Consider the following 16,302-nt stretch of genomic DNA (forward strand, 5'->3'; position numbering starts at 1 on the left):
GTCTGCCAGTAGAACTCTTTTTCCAATATTATTTATTTATCGTGAACATTTATATCCCACATAATCCCACCAAGGCAGGCTCTATGTGGCTTACAACGTTGTAGGAAAAGTACAATATAATAATTCGTATGCAAGACAGAGTAGAGAATAGAGGAGGGGAAGAGAGGGGGTCAACAGGGGAGAAGAATGAGGGAATGCATGGGATCAAGCAGGAGTAGAGTAAGAACGATCACACAGGTAAGTCTTTAGAGATTTATTGAACAGACTGTGTTCGGCTGTCTCTTTTAACGTTGATGGTAGAGCGTTCCAGAAACGGGGGCATGTGTAGCTGAACAAAGAGGCAAAGAGCAGCTTATATCTTAAGTTCCTGCAGTTAGGAAAGTGGAGAGTGAGATAGGTGCAGGAGGACTTCACTGAATCCCTGGGTGGGAGGTCGATAAGGCTAAACATATAGGCTGGGGCCTCCCCGTAGACAATCTTGTGAACGAGAACACAGACTTTGAATTCAATTTGTTCTTTGATCTGGGAGCCAGTGGAGCTTTTCACAGAGGGGCTTCGCTGCCTCAAACCGCGATTTGCCAAATAGCAGTCGCGCCTCCGTGTTCTGTGCAGTCTGAAGTTTTTTAAGGATGTGTTCTTTGAAACCAGTATAAATTCCATGCAGTAGTCGAAGTGGCTTAAGACGAGGGAATGGATTAGCATCCTGAACAGGTCAAAAGGGAGGAACTGCTTGATACGCTTAAGGGACCTCATGGAAAGGAACATGCGCTTTGTGATGGACAAAACTTGGAGCTCAGGAGTCAGGTGGGGGTCCAGAATGACCCCAAGGAGTCTCATACTGGCAGCGACAGGAATGGTGATGTTCTGCGCAGTAACTGAGCCCGGTATGGACTTGTTAAACTGGGAGGAGAGGATGAGGCACTGCGTTTTTTCCTGGTTGAGTTTAAACTTAAATGTGCTAGCCCAGTTAGTCATGATGGTGAGGCTGTATTCAAGGCCAAACCCAAAGTCCTATAAACAACTAGAGCTTTACTCTGGTTAGTAAAGGTGGTGGTGGGGGGGGGGGGGTGCTGAATTTGTACAGGAAAATAGAGAGGCTTAAGAGCCACAGATTCCAGCCATTCATTTAACTTTTCTGTCTAGCATTTTCTAGTGATCTCTCTTGGTTACTTTTGTTTTTTTTTTTTTCTTTCCTTGATCCCTTTCTGTTTCCATTTCTGTCCGGTGTTTGCATCTGTTTTTCTCTCTTGACACGCTGTGGGGCTGTCTCAGACATACTTTTACCGTAGTTCACATGTCGCCAGCTACTCTGGCACAGCTGCTTTCACACACACACACACCCCTTGCTGTCACTGCCTTACTGATTTTCATCCTCGCACACCTCTGTAGGCTGCTCTCTGGAACTCTTTCTCCCTCTTCAACCCTTCATATGCCTCTACTGCTTGAAGGCTTGATTTCCATTTTTCAGTGGGCTTTTTAGTTGTTCGGGCCTTTTTTTTTTTTTTGGAAGGAGGTGAGGGTTGATCCAACAGCTTCTTTCTCATCCTTACTCCAGCAAAGTCGGAGCTACCCATGAATTCATTGCCTTCTTCCCCCCCACCCCAGCCTTCAATTTTTTTTCTTTCTAACACAAAGGAAGTTAGAAAGAATTATACAAAGTCAACGTTGCCTAAGGGCAAAATAACCCTTGAAAAATTGAATGGAATGAAATACCACTTGGCATGTGGGGGAAAACCTGTAAATAGACACATCAGGTGTGAAAATGGGAAAGATTAGACCAGTAATTCAGGAGAAATTAATCCCCCCAAAGTGGCCCAGTGCATTTCTGTGGTACAAGGAGTACCAGCTTTTGCAGAATAGAAACTTGAGAACATAAGAGTCTCCATACTCCTGTTCCTAACAGTGGCCAGTCCAGGTCACAAGTACCTGGCAGAGTCCTAAAAAATAGCAAGGTTCCATGTTACTTAACCGTGGGGATATGCAGTGGGTTGCTCCAGGTCTACCTTAATGACGGCTTATGAATTTTTCCTCCAGGAATTTATCCAAGCCTCTTTTAAACCTAGCTAGATTAACCCCTTTTACTACATTCTCTTAATAATGGCGTATGGACTTTTCTTTTAGGGAATTATCCAAACCTTTTTCAAACCTGGGCTTTTACCACAATTCTCTGGCACCGAATTCCAGAGTTTAATTACATGTTGACTGAAGAAATATTTTCTCCGATTTGTGTTAAATTTACTACATTAGTAGCCCCCTAGTCCTAGTATTTTTGGAAAGAATAAATAAGTGATTCACGTCTACCCTAGCCACTTTAGCATGTCTTTGTAGGGAAGTTGCCCCATCCACTTTATCATTTTCATCGCCCTTCTCTGTACCTTTTCTAATTCTGCTATATCTTTTTTGAGATGCGGTGACCAGAACTGCACACAGTATTCAAGGTGTGGTTGCACCATGGAGTGCTAAAAAGGCATTATAACATTATTTTTGTTTTCCATTCTTTTCCTAATGATGCCTATCATTCTATTTGCTTTCTTAGCTGTTGCTGCACACTGAGCAGAAGGTTTCAACATATCATCAACGATGACACCTAGATCCTTTTCCTTGTCAGTGACTCCTAATGTGGAACCTTGAATCATATAGCTATGTTTTGGGTTCCTCTTTCCCACATGCATCACATTGCACTTGCTCGCATTAAATGCCATCTGCCATTTGGATTCCTAGTCTCGTAAGTTCTTCTTGCAATTTTTCACAATCCTCTTGCAATTTAACAACTGTGAATAACTTTTGTGTCATCGGCAAATTTAATTACCTCACTAGTTATTCCCACCTCTAGATTATTTTATGAATATATTAAAAAACAGCAGTCCCAGCACAGACCCCTGGGGAACCCCACTATATCTGGCCTTCTCCATTGAGAATACTGACAATTTAACCCTACTCACTGTTTTATGCCTTTTTAACCAGTTTTTAATCCGCAATAGGACATTATCTCCTATCCCATGACTTTCTAATTTCCTCAGGAGTCTTTCATGACTTTGTTTTCCATATTATCTGACTTTTTATTTATCCGACAACGGATTGGTCCCGTTTAGGTCAGATAATCAAGACTTTACTGTAGTGGGTATGTGCACCCATCTGAAGTTCTTTCTTAAAGTTGTCAGGGTAGCGTAGATTGTAAAAATGGAAAAGTGAGAAAATGTGTATTGTAATTCGTTATGCTTTATTTGGCATAAATATATTTAAAATAAAAAAGTTGTGTCGGAGTTCCACTCTAACCAGTCAACAATTCCAGCCTTTTTTCCTTAACTGCATGCCCACAAAGGTGAAAATGCTTTGCACACTTTGGACCTCAAGAGAGCCTTGGTCTTCAACCTGGAATACAAAAGTCAACTTAAAATTTTGGTTTTTGATCCAAACAGGATTTGGGCTGCCTTTCTAGCTGGCTAGCAGACTGCATTCCCTTCAGATGCCCAGATCAGCCTCCATTGAAGGAGATATGCGGGGATGGAACAAGATTTTCAGTCCACACATTCACATCCTGGTATTACTTAGAATAGGACTCCCAACACGATAATAGCCAATATGAAAAAAGGATTGAAATCATAAAACAGTGTGTTGCCACCAAAATATATTGGTGTCTGCCTGTAGCAGCACCATTTGTTGTGCTCTTTTTCCATTTTTTTTTCTGTTGAAGCTAGGGTGTCCCATGCATGATGGCTCACATTCCTGCTAGTTCTTGGAGAAAACAGTTACTTACCTATAGCAGGTGTTCTTCAAGGACAGCAGGTCTTGAATCCTCAAACTCTTCCACCTTCTCAAGCGGTTGTAGATTGAGGCGGTCCCACACAACAACGGCACACATTCATGTTGAGATGACCCAAGTGCATCTATGAATAGTTGCTGGGATACTGTTTCCCACATGGGGCGCTGTTTGTGATGTTACCCCATGTGTGAGGATTCAAGTCTGTCTGTTTCCTCAGAACACCTGCTACAGGTAAGTTACTTTAGTTTTATGGGTGGCCTTCAGTGTCCAAGGGGGAAGCCACTGCTTGCCCTAGGATTGGTAGGATGCAATGTTGCTACTAATTGAAATTCTTCATGCAGTCTTGTACTCTTTAGGATTCCAGAATCTTGCTATTCTTTGGAGTTCTATATGGAATGTTGCTACTAATTGGATTTCTGCCAGGTATTTGTGACCTGGATTGGCCACTGTTGGAAGCAGGATACTGGGCTACATGGACCATTGGTCTGACCTAGTATGACTGCTCTTACGTTCTTAAGAGTCACTTGGAGCTGAGAGATTTCATCAACTCTATGTTGCTCTGCTAGAGGGGTAAAAGTCTATGCTGGGGCTAAGGCATTGCTTGTGACTGTTGTCAAGATTTGTGAATTTTAAAAGCCAGTTACTGTAGGTGATTAAAATTATGGTGAAAATCGGTTGCAACTGAAAAAAAAAGGTCTCTCTGCATGGCTTTCTTTTCTCCTGAGTGAATGGACGTGTAGGAGTCTTGGGGGAAGGTGAGAGGTTTTCTTATTCTTCAAGCCTATCTCTCGATAACAAGATACTGGAATGAGAAGGGATTAGACTGAGAGCTGAAGGCTAATACAAGGAGAGGGGCAGTAGAACCAAGTTCAGCTTTGCTGAGCAAGATCTACTTACCCTCCCTTTCAGACGAGTAGAGAGCACTTTTCAGCTGAAGACAGCTGGAATGTATTCTTGGGAAGAGTATGGCTTTAAAATATATATGTGTATATGTATTAAATCTAATCAACTTAAAGGGATAACAAACTACACAAAACTAAAGTGAACCCAAAAAGAACACACAGTCTTCATCCCTTCTGACCCTCCACATATACCTCATTCAATCACTATACAACCTTGTATTTGCTATCAACTGACTGGGCAAACGCCTTAACGGTACTATGTAAGCCACATTGAGCCTGCAAATAGGTGGGAAAATGTGGGATACAAATGCAACAAACAAATAAATAAATTGTAGTTTGAAAATTTTTTTAATACTGCCACCTAATTCACAAGGAAAACCCTTGTAAAGCAATATTAAACCAAGTTGACCTCAAATCTCCCAATAGGGGCAAAACCAAAGGTAATGAAATATTCCACTATCATAAATGGGAGTCGGGTATTATCATTGGTCAGAAATAGGGTGGAAGGAGACCCTCTGGAGTCTTACTACAATGGTGTGATCTTCTTCTCCTGAAGCAGCAATTTTTTTGCAAAACGAGGCGCTCTTGTTGAGGTAGGAGTTTCTTTGCAGACATGTTTGTGTCCAGTGTAAGCTCTTCTGAGCAGGGACCGTCCGTAGTTATTAATTTGTACAGCGCTGCGTAACCCTAGTAGCGCTCTAGAAATGTTTAGTAGTAGTAGTAGTGAACCGGCAGTGCACTGCATAAGTTTGAAAGATCAGATTATGACCAGCAGGATCTACATTAAGCCATTTTGAGGATGTTTGAGATATAGAGGATCGGAGGTTTTTCCAGCTAAGTGATTTGTTAGGGGTTGTTGGGGGTTTTGAGCTGTTCTTTGTAACTCTTGCCTCCTCCCCTTTTTTTTTTTCTTTCTTTATAGGCGGTTACCTTGCTAGCTTTGAGGGGGTTCCTGTGGGCATATTTTTTGCATTTTTTCTTTTTGGTTTTGGATATATATTTCAAATTTTTTGAGTATTAGATCTATTTATATTTTTACATGTGCTTTCACCTTATTCTTATGTGCAAGGTGTAAGGGTTTTTTTTTTTTAATCAGTAATTTTTCTCATTGATATAGGAGGTTTTTTTTTTGTGAAGATTCTTTTTTTTTTTTTTCTCCTTGCACTCTATTTATGACCAATGATAATAACTGACTCCCAGTCATGATAGTGGAATATGTCATTACCTTTGGTTTTGTCCCTATTGGGAGATTTGAGGTCATCTTTGTATAATATTGCTTTACAAGGGTTTTCCTTGTGGATTAGGTGGCAGCACTGTAAAAAAAAAGTTTTAAAAAATATTTTTTCAAACTACAGTTCTTTTTGGGTTCACTGTATATATGTATTAAAAATTTTATACAGCGCCTAGCTGCTTCCAAAGAGGCAGTCAAAGCAGTGTAAGAATGTTTGTGGGTAGGGGCCTTCAAACATGTGCAATTGGTTTTATGAAAGGGTGCTTTTTTTAGTGTTAAGAAAACTGGGCTCTTATTTTGCAATGTATTAACATAGTAACATAGTAGATGACGGCAGAAAAAGACCTGCACGGTCCATCCAGTCTGCCCAACAAGATAACTCTTATGTGCTACTTTTTGTGTATACCCTACTTTGATTTGTACCTGTGCTCTTCAGGGCACAGACCGTATAAGTCTGCCCAGCACTATCCCCGCCTCCCACCCACCAGCCCCGCCTCCCACCATCGGCTCTGGCACAGACCGTATAAGTCTGCCCAGCACTATCCCCGTCTCCCAACCACCAGCCCCGGCACAGACCATATAAGTTTGCCCAGCACTATCCCCGCCTCCCACCCACCAGCCCCACCTCCCACCACTGGCTCTGGCACAGACCGTATAAGTCTGCCCAGCACTATCCCCGCATCCCAACCACCAGCCCCTCCTCCCACCACCGGCTCTGGCACAGACTGTATAAGTCTGCTCAGCACTATCCCTGCCTCCCAATGATTATCTAATCATTGTAGGTGGCATTTCGGCCATAGGGCACATCTTTGTGAAGCTACGTTTTTTGGTTGTTTTTAAAAAAACAATTTCTGAAGGGGTAATATTCAGCTGGTGGTGGTCAATGTTTGTTTTTTAAATACTGATGGCTGCTGCTGAAATTGTCGGGCCATGTCTGAATACCATCATTAAATATCTGGGTATATACGGATGGCTGGCACTTAACCAGATAAGTTAAACCAGACAGAGATAGGAGTGCTATTTTTGTGGTCCTATTTGCCAATTAACTTATCCATTTAAGTGCCAGTTCCACCCACAGACTGCCCACACAGTAGCTGGTTTTGTTTTTACTGCCACAGAGTATCTCCTGTAACCACTATCTGGGTAGGTGCTACTGAATAGTGCCCCAGGGCCCAGTCAGCGTGAGTTAACTGGATTAGAGTCTTGCTTAAACCAGTTAATTCACTCTTGAGTATTGACCCCAGAGCTCTGGTGGGACATGCTACAATGACTTCTGTTTTGTTTGCAGCTTTAAGAGGTTACTGAAATTCGGAAGCTTTAGCCAATCCTTTGATTTCCAAATTTTATCACTGCCCCATGAGACTGACAACAAGTGTTGTCAGTCTCATGGGGCAGCTAAGTGTTAGCTATTTCTTATTTACCACCCCTAGGAGCTTCCCTGGGGTGTAAATGATATTCTCCGAGGACAAGCAAGCCTATAATTCTTGCAGATGGGTAACGCGGGTTTACATTGCCGGCTCAGAGCTTGTAGCAAGCTTAAAAATAGGTCTTTGAGTGTGAGATGCGCTCCACTGCGCATGTGTGAGTGCCTTCCTGCCCACCACAGGAGCACGGGACCAGCAGTTATTTTTTTTTCCACTGTTTGAGGAGAGAGTGTGTTCGTTATCCACCCCTCTCAGCTGCTTCGGATTTGGTCTTTTTGTGCCTTCCATTTTTCTAATACCTCTTTCGGGATTTACCTTATTTAATTCCTTTTTCTAAGTTTTCTTTGCTTTACTGCGCTCACTAGGCACATTTAGGCCTGGGCTCTGATTTGGGTTTTTCCCTTTTCTCTTTTTTTGGTTCACTTCCCTTTGTTTAGCATCATTGAGTCACTGATTTGCCCACAGCTGTTTTTCCTTTTAGGTCATCGGTCCCAGTGGTTTCAAGCACTGCACTTGATGCAACAGGATCCAGGGCTGCCAAGAGACAAAGCTGGGCCTGGGGCAAAAAATCTTCAGGGGTCCTCCGGCCACTGCCGCTTTTCTCCCACCCCTTCCTCCTCCCCGCTGGTCTCGCCTACAGCTTCCTGCACCTGGCAGCAATTTACAGTCCCTCTGCGCCCTCTCTCTACTGCTCTTCCTGTTTTTGGCGCTAAGCAGGAATGCGGCAGAAGGAAGGCCACGGAGATGTCCACTCACTGTGAATTGCTGCTGGCTGCAGGATCCTGTAGGTGAGACTTGCGGGGAGGAACAGAACATTTTACCATTCCCACAGGCAGTAAAAAGTTTTGTGTCTGCGGTGATTGTGCTCCTTGGAGGCTGGGCCTGGGGAATTTTGCCTTCTCCCCCCAGCGGCCCTGACAGGACCATCTCTAGCAAGGATACCCATTTTTGGGGGCTGATCATATCTCTGCAAACTATATTCTCTGTCTTCGTATGAAGAAGAGAACATTGTTGGCCAGAGAGGTTCAGAGAGAAAAGATTTTTGGAACTAGGTTTGAAGCCTCAGCATCAGTGTTGGTATCGATGTCTTTGACATCGGCTTCGGGTACGTTGGTCCATATGGCTGCAAAACCCTTGTACGCTGGGAGTAACCATGCATCGAGAGGGTCTCCACCTGCCTCAAAACCAGCCACTATGCAGCCCCCACCCCAGGACCTGACCCTGAGTTGGGCTTGACATCGTCCTCTTCCACTCTGGGAAGCATCTATGCTAGGCATCGGAAGAAGCATCAACATCGATCCCCCTCAACGCATGGTGCTGGGAACTGGGGCACCGAGGATTTCACCGGTCCCTGAGAAGCATCTGCGCAGGGAGGACTCCATACAGGAGGTGCCAATGTGTGGGTCTCCACACAGCCAGGACCAGGCACCCGCTTTGATCCCACAGATTCAGCAGCTTTCTTCTACACTGGCACCCCAGCCTTTCCCAATGTCGGTCTGGATGAGCTGCTCTAGGCCTTGCTCCCAGCTGTTTGTGGGATCTTGCAGAAGTGCATCAGCATCTGTGATGCTTGCGTCAGCCATGTCTCTTGCTACAGTTATGCATGGCTATCAGATCTCTGATGCCGATGCTACTTGTGGTCTCGGGGTTGACTGCCACCCGTGTTGGCACACCCTTGACATTGGTGAAGGAAGCTTTGCCAGTCGAGGCTGGAGCTGACACCTCTATGTTGAGGCGGTCTCAGTCTTGGCCCTCTCACAAGGAAATCTTGGCTGATACTGATGAGGAGCGCTGATGGGACTCAGAAGAGGTTTCACGGTACTTTTTAGAGGAGTCGTCCTATGGCATCCCATTTGATCCCTCCCTTCCACAGGAAAGGAAGAAGTCTCCACCTGAGAGCCTTTCCTTTCCCTCTTTTGTAAAGGAGATGGTGGCTGCCTTCCCAGTTCTTTGGAAGTGGAGGACGAGCCCAGGGCTAAGATGTTCAAGGTCCTGGACTATGACTCTCCTCCTAGAGAGGCTGTGACGGTACCGCTTCATGAGATCTTAAGAGACATTTAAGTGAAGAACTGGGAGTCCCCTTTTTCTGTCCCTCTCCTCCCCAAGAAGATTGACACCATGTACTGGATTCAGTCTTCCCCTGGGTTTAATAGGCCCCAGTTGCCGCCTCATTCCCTAGTGGTAGAATCCGTGCTCAAAAAGGCAAGGAGTTCTAGGGATTATACTTCTGCACCTCCTGGCAGAGAAGCTAGAACCCTGGATTCTTTTGGGTGGAAGATGTATCACGCCTCCATGCTTATCTCCCATATCCAAATGTACCATTTCTATACGAGCCTGTACTTGCAGTCCTTGGTGCACAGTATGTCAGATTTAGCAGACTCTCTCCAACTGGAGCAGGCTGAATCTGTTCACTAGCTGGTCAAGCAGCAGAAGGCATGTCATAAGTTCTTGGCGAGGGGTGCCTACTACACTTTGATGTGGCCTCTAGGATCTTTGCCCAGAGATGCGCAGACTCTTATAGCTGTGTATCTCTGACTTGGACCTGGCGGTCCAGCAGAAATTGGTGGATGCCACGTGCTGTGGAGATAATCCTTTTGGAGAGAAGGTTGAGGAGGTCGCTGACCTCATCAAGAAGCACACTGACACCATCAATTTCTCTCCTGCCAGGCACCTTCTGCACCTGCCTCCTCCTCTAGAAGGTATTTTGTCGTCAAAGAGGAGTACTTATTGCTCGCAAAAGCAGATGTATACTGTTTCTTCTCCCCAGCCTCAGCAGGCTCAGCCCCAGCGTGCACCTAAGGCCCAGACAGCTCCCCAGTCAAAGCAGGGGATGAGCTTTTGACTGGCTCCAGCAGAGCATAGCTGCTGTAAAAGTGACAATCCTAGATGACTTGCCAGTCGGAGGGAGGCTGAAGTTTTACCAAGGAAGGTGGCCCTTTATAACCTCTGACCGGTGGCTTCTTAAGATAGTCTGTCTCGGTTACATAAGTACATAAGTAGTGCCATACTGGGAAAGACCAAAGGTCCATCTAGCCCAGCATCCTGTCACCGACAGTGGCCAATCCAGGTCAAGGGCACCTGGCACGCTCCCCAAACGTAAAAACATTCCAGACAAGTTACGCCCTGTATTTGCTTCAGAGACCACCATATTGCCCACCAAGAGCACATCACTTCTGCTTTCAGCACAAGCAGGTACTTGCAGAGGAACTCTCTACCCTTCTCAAGGCCCATGCAGTTGAACCCGATCCAACAGGGGAAAAAGGGAAGGGCTTGTATTCCAGATACTTCCTTGTGCAAAACAAAACAAAACAGGGGATGTGTCCCATCCTAGACAAGGAGCCTGAACAAATTCCTGGTCAAGGAAAAGTTCATGATGATTTCCCTGGGCACCTGCTTCCCTTGCTTCAGGAAAATGATTGGCTGTGCTCTCTGAACTTAAAGGATGCTTATAGTTCTATCCCAATACTTGATGTATCTTTGATTCCAGCTGGGGACACATCATTTCCAATATTGCGAGCTGCCTTTTGGCCTTGCATCGGCTCCCATGTTTTTCACCAAGTGTCTTGCTGTAGTTGCATTGTCGCTATGCATACTGGAAATCCATGTCTTGCCTTATCTGGATGATTGGCTGGTGAAGAGCATATCGCAGGACGGTGCTCAGGAGTCCATGAGGAGGACTATTTGGGTGTTAGAGTTACTAGATTTCGTTTTAAACTACTTCAAGTCCCATCTGCTCCCTGAGCGATTGGAGTTCATTGGAGCCCTGCTAGACACTGATCCGTCTCAAGCTTTTCTCCCTGTGGTGTGAGCAGACGTCTCTCTCACCACTCAAGTCCAAGTAGCTCGGCAGGTCACAGCCCATCAGATGTTGAGGTTATTGGGCCACATGGCCTGTACTGTTCATTTGACACCCATGGCACATCTTCACATGAGAACTTCCCAGAGGACCCTAGCTTCCCAGTAATGTCAGGCCATGGGGAACCTATAGGATGTCATCTGAATTCTGTCAGAGCTGGTTCAGACCCTACTCTGGTGGACAGTTCGATCCAGTTTGACTCTGGGACACCCATTTCAAATTCCAAAGCCTATGAAATTGCTGCTGATGATGGATGTATCCCACCTAGGGTAGGGAGCTCATTTAGACAGGCTTCATATCCAAGTGCTTGGGCAGCCCAGTAAACAGATCTCTAAATGAACCTTCTAGAGCTCCGGGTGATCCGGAATTCTAAAAGCTTTCAGGGATCAGCTGAACAACCAAATTGTACTCATTCAAACAGTCAGTCAGGTTGCCATGTACTACATGAACAAGCAGGGTGGCACCGGATCACGCCTTCTGTGTCAAGAGGCTGTCCAGATGTAGCATTGGTCACACCAGCACGGGATGCTCCTCAAGGCCACTTACCTGATGGGAAAATTGGTCCCTCAGCATGGGTGTTGCCCGAGAGATCTGCTGAGGGTGAGGTTTTCTGTCTGTTGTGAGGGCAAGGCTCTAGATCCTATTTCCTGCCCTACACAGACCCTGCTTGAATACCTTCTGCATCTCTCTGAGTCTAGTCTCAAGGCCAACTCCATAAGGGATCACCTCGGTGCAATTAGTGCTTATCAACGTGTAGAGGGCAAGTCCATCTCTGGACAGTCTCTAGTTGTTTGCTTCATGAGAGGTTTGCTTTTGTCAAAGCCCCCTGTCAAACCTCCACCAGTGTCATGGGGACCTTGATGTCGTTCTTACCCAGCTGATGAACCTCTTTTGAGCCACTTGATTCCGGTCATCTGAAGTACTTGACCTGGAATGTCATATTTTTGGCTGTTACTTCAGCTCGCAGGGTCAGTGAGCTTCAGGTCTTAGTGATGGATGCACCTTATATGAAGTTTCATCATAACAGAGTATTCCTCCGCACGCATCCAAAGTTCCTACATAAGGTTGTGCCGGAGTTCCATCTGAACCAGTCAATTGTCTTGCCAACATTCTTCCCCCGACCTCATGCCCATCCTGGCAAAAGTGCACTGCACACCTTGGACTGCAAGCGAACATTGGCCTTTTACTTGGAGCGGACTAGGCTCTATAGACAGTCCACCTAACCTTTTGTTTCTTTTGATCCCAGCAGGATGGGGATCATTGTTGGGAAATTCACCATTTCCAATTGGCTGGCAGATTGCATTTCTTTCACTTATGCCCAGGCTGGGCTGACCCTTGAGGGTCATGTCAGGACTCACATAATGTCAGAACCATGGCTGCATCAGGAGCCCACGAGGTCAGCGTCCATTGAAGAAATGTGAAAGGCTGTGACATGGTCTTCAGTCCACACATTTCACATCTCATTACTGCCTTGAGTAGGTTTCCTGATGCAACAGTTGGTTTGGAGGACAGACAGTTGGGGTCTAGAGTCCCATCTCCACCTTTGTAGGCCGTTTTGTTCTTTTCCAGGCTGCACTCTCACTCAGAATGTATTTAATTTCAGGTTAATTACTTTGTTACCCTCGTTGTGAGGTCCAGTTGACCACTGGTGGCTGTTTTTGGTGAGTCTGGTAGCTAGGGATTCCTATCTGAGAATTATAGGCCTTTGTCCTTGGAGAAAACGAATATACCTGTAGCAGGTATTCTCTGAGGATGGCAGGCCTTATATTGTCACATACCCTCCCACTTTCCCTTGGATTTGCCTCGTTTTTATTATGCTTTATATTGTACTGCTGGTCAGGCGCTCTCGCATCTGTCGGGAAGGCACTCATGCATGCTCGGTGGACCGCATCTTGCATTCAAAGACCTATTTTTAAGCTTGTTACAAGCTCCAGACCAGCAATGTGGACCTATGTTACCCATTTGTGAGAATATAAGGCCAGGTGTCCTCGGAGAATACCTGCTACAGGTAAGTATCTTCGCTATATGCAGCCATAGCACCTCAGTGTATTGTTCAATTTGTTTTATTTGAAACAGGTCCATGATGCCTCACTGCCTTGCTAATGATTGTAGAAACCACAGTGGAAGAAACACTTCGATTACCTTCTGTCCCTCTCCAAGAAATGCTTCGCTGGCAGAGTTCTGGATGCAACACTGTGGTGCCACTAAGGGTGATGCCCAGGGCTTTGTGCAGGACATGCTGGGGGCCCAGCCTGGAAAGCACTCTCTCTGCAGTGAACACTTTGAGAAGAGCATGTTTGAACTGAGGAAGGAGACTTGGACTCTGCCTACGATGGAATTTCAGCCACAAATTCCTCAGTGCAGATTGAAGTCCAGAGCGGAGCCAACCGTGACTGGCAACATCACGCCTCAGGCCCATGCTCTGGAAAACCTGCAGATGCTTACAAATGACATACAGGTAATTATAAGCCCTGTATCTTCTCTCTCTCACTCTCTCACTCACATATTGTTGCTTGTGAAAATTGCTAATTTCTCATTCTCCTGCTTTCCATCCCTTTCTGGATGAATCCATATGTCTGATAGGACACACGTTCTTGTAGATTGGGGCATCCAAGTTTTTTTTTTTCCAACTGTGGGCCACATGATCAGAGATTGTGTGTATGTGTGCAGGTCAAATTAATTTTTATTAGAAATTCATATGCATGTGAGCCAATAATATTTTAGCCTGTTGTGGGTTGATTTATAGTCATCAGAATTAGGTGACTGTCTTCTGAAATTGTGGTGGCTTGTCTAACAAATAGCTTTGTAATTCTTCAAAATCATATGTGGAAGGTAATTAGGTAAAACTTTTTGTTTGCTTAAAAAAAAAAAAAATCTCAAGACTTCCGGTTCAGGGAGCATGGTGGCAAGATGCATCTGAAGGAACTCTATACAAGTACCCCTTTTGAGAGCTGCTTAAACCCCTTGAAGGATACAGATTGGACCCGGGAGGGGTTCGTGTGTATTGTAAGTGTGGAGGTTTAGCATTGGTACAGCAAACGACAGTGGGAAGGTGGAGATGGCTTGAGAAAATAATAGCTTTGAGATGTTGAAAGACTTAAATACTTTTTTTACTTAATTAGTCCTTTTTAAATATTTTTTTTCTTTTTTTACTTATACGTCTTCTTATTGTTTTTGTGTTTTTTACTTCGGAGGAAAAGGTCTCAAAATTGCCCCAGTGCCAGGACGGACTTCATCATAAATGTGTATCAAGGCACACACTAGGCTCAGCTCGTCACAGACCTAAAAACCTCTGTTTACAAATACATTATGTAGCTTTTTTGAGAAATACACCTACCCATTCAGTGTGATTTAGATTCAACGTGATTCAAAAATCTTCATGTCAAAAATATAACTAATCAAATCACTTAGCTTTTTTGCTTCAGATGCGGGTCTGGCTGTCAACTGCCTAATTGCATGACTCCCAATGGGGACCCGTTTCGCCCCCAAGTTTTGTCAAGGGAGGAGTCCAGACGCTTTGACAGTCTTGTTCCGTGCTTCCATACCAGGGTGTATAAGTAAAAAAAGAAAGCATATTAAAAAATGACTACGTAAAAAAGTATTTAAGTCTTTCAACATCTCAAAAGTTATTATTTTCAGTCAATTGTTGATATTCGTATTTAAAGATCCTGCAAAGGAGTGTGATACTGTTAGACGTGATGGCTTGAGAAAAACCAGGTACGCAGATTAGGTCATGAATCACTAAAACATGTTATTTGTGCAATATCATGCAACACCTGACATGGTACCATATTTCAGCACTTCCTCAGAGGTCAAGAGATGTTAATGCGTCTGAGATGAAGACAGCACCTAAAGATCTCCATTGGAGGCATCCCCCTTTGGGGGTCAGCTCTTCTCCGGACGAGCAAGCTGACCATATATCACCAGTGCAACGGCAGCTTCAAAAGGGTTCACCACAATCGGAAGTTGCAGCCTCTGGAACTAGCTCTTCCTTGGAGGATGAGGAGCAGCCACAGGTTCAGACTACAGCGGGAAATGCAGAGGAGCAAGAAACCGAGACCTGAAGACGGAGCAGCCATACAGGAGACTTGGTTTTGGCTGGAGAATGTTGTGGATTTCTGAGAGGGTTTGGGTGTGGGGTTTCATTTTCCAGACTTTGAGCCTTCTATTGTAGCAATTGTGCAGCCTCCGAGGCAAAAAATTGGTACTGGACACATTCCACTGCTGGCATCGGTGAAGACACCACCTAAAGATCTCCACTGGAGACGTCCCCCTTCAGGGATCAGCTCTTCTCCGGATGAGCAAGCTGGCCATATACCACCAATGACGCGGCAACTTCAAGGGGGTTCATCATGATTGGAAGTTGCAGCCTCTGGAACTAGCTCTTCTTCAGAGGATGAGGAGCCACAGGATCAGACTGCAGTGGGAGATGCGGAAGAGCAGGAAACTGAGACCTGAAGACGGAGCAGTCATAGAGGAGACTTGGTTTTGGTTTGAGAATGTCGTGGATTTCTGAGAGGGGGTCAGTACATCTCTGTTTAATCTCAGTTCATAAGATTCCAGTTTAGGAATGTGAATCTGATATGATTATTCGTATGCAAGGGGTTAAGGGCAGCATGGTCAGGTATGAGGGGTTTGCATGTGTGTGCATGAGGAGGAAGGAGGGGGAGGTGGGGGCATAGGTAATGGGGGGATATTCTTGTGTGCATCTCTGTGGAGAAGGCATGGAGGGGACAGGGTAATCCGTTGATTGTGAAGGGGAGCTTTTGGAGGGAATGTGTTCCATGTAGGAGGAAGAACTCATGGGCTCTGGTTAATCATGTTGAAAAGGTCCAATAGGATGGAATAGAGGCATGAAAGGCCACAGGAGGGGTAGGGTAGCTACACCACATGAGATAGCTCTGTAGAGTAGCCACGCTACCCCTCCTATGAGATTAAAAATTGCCTCCTGAAATGTAGGGGGCATAAATAGCCCGATTAAGAGGAAATGAATTTAAGAGATGCAAAAGTAGATATTGCACTGTTGCAAGAAACTAGACTGACTGAAGCAGAGGCTGCAAAGCTGATGGTCGGGTGTTGGGGACAATTGTATTGTTCTTCTGCGGGGTCCAAAAGGAGAGGGGTGA

This window comes from Microcaecilia unicolor, chromosome 1 (genome assembly GCF_901765095.1).
Source record: "Microcaecilia unicolor chromosome 1, aMicUni1.1, whole genome shotgun sequence".
NCBI lineage: Eukaryota > Metazoa > Chordata > Amphibia > Gymnophiona > Siphonopidae > Microcaecilia > Microcaecilia unicolor.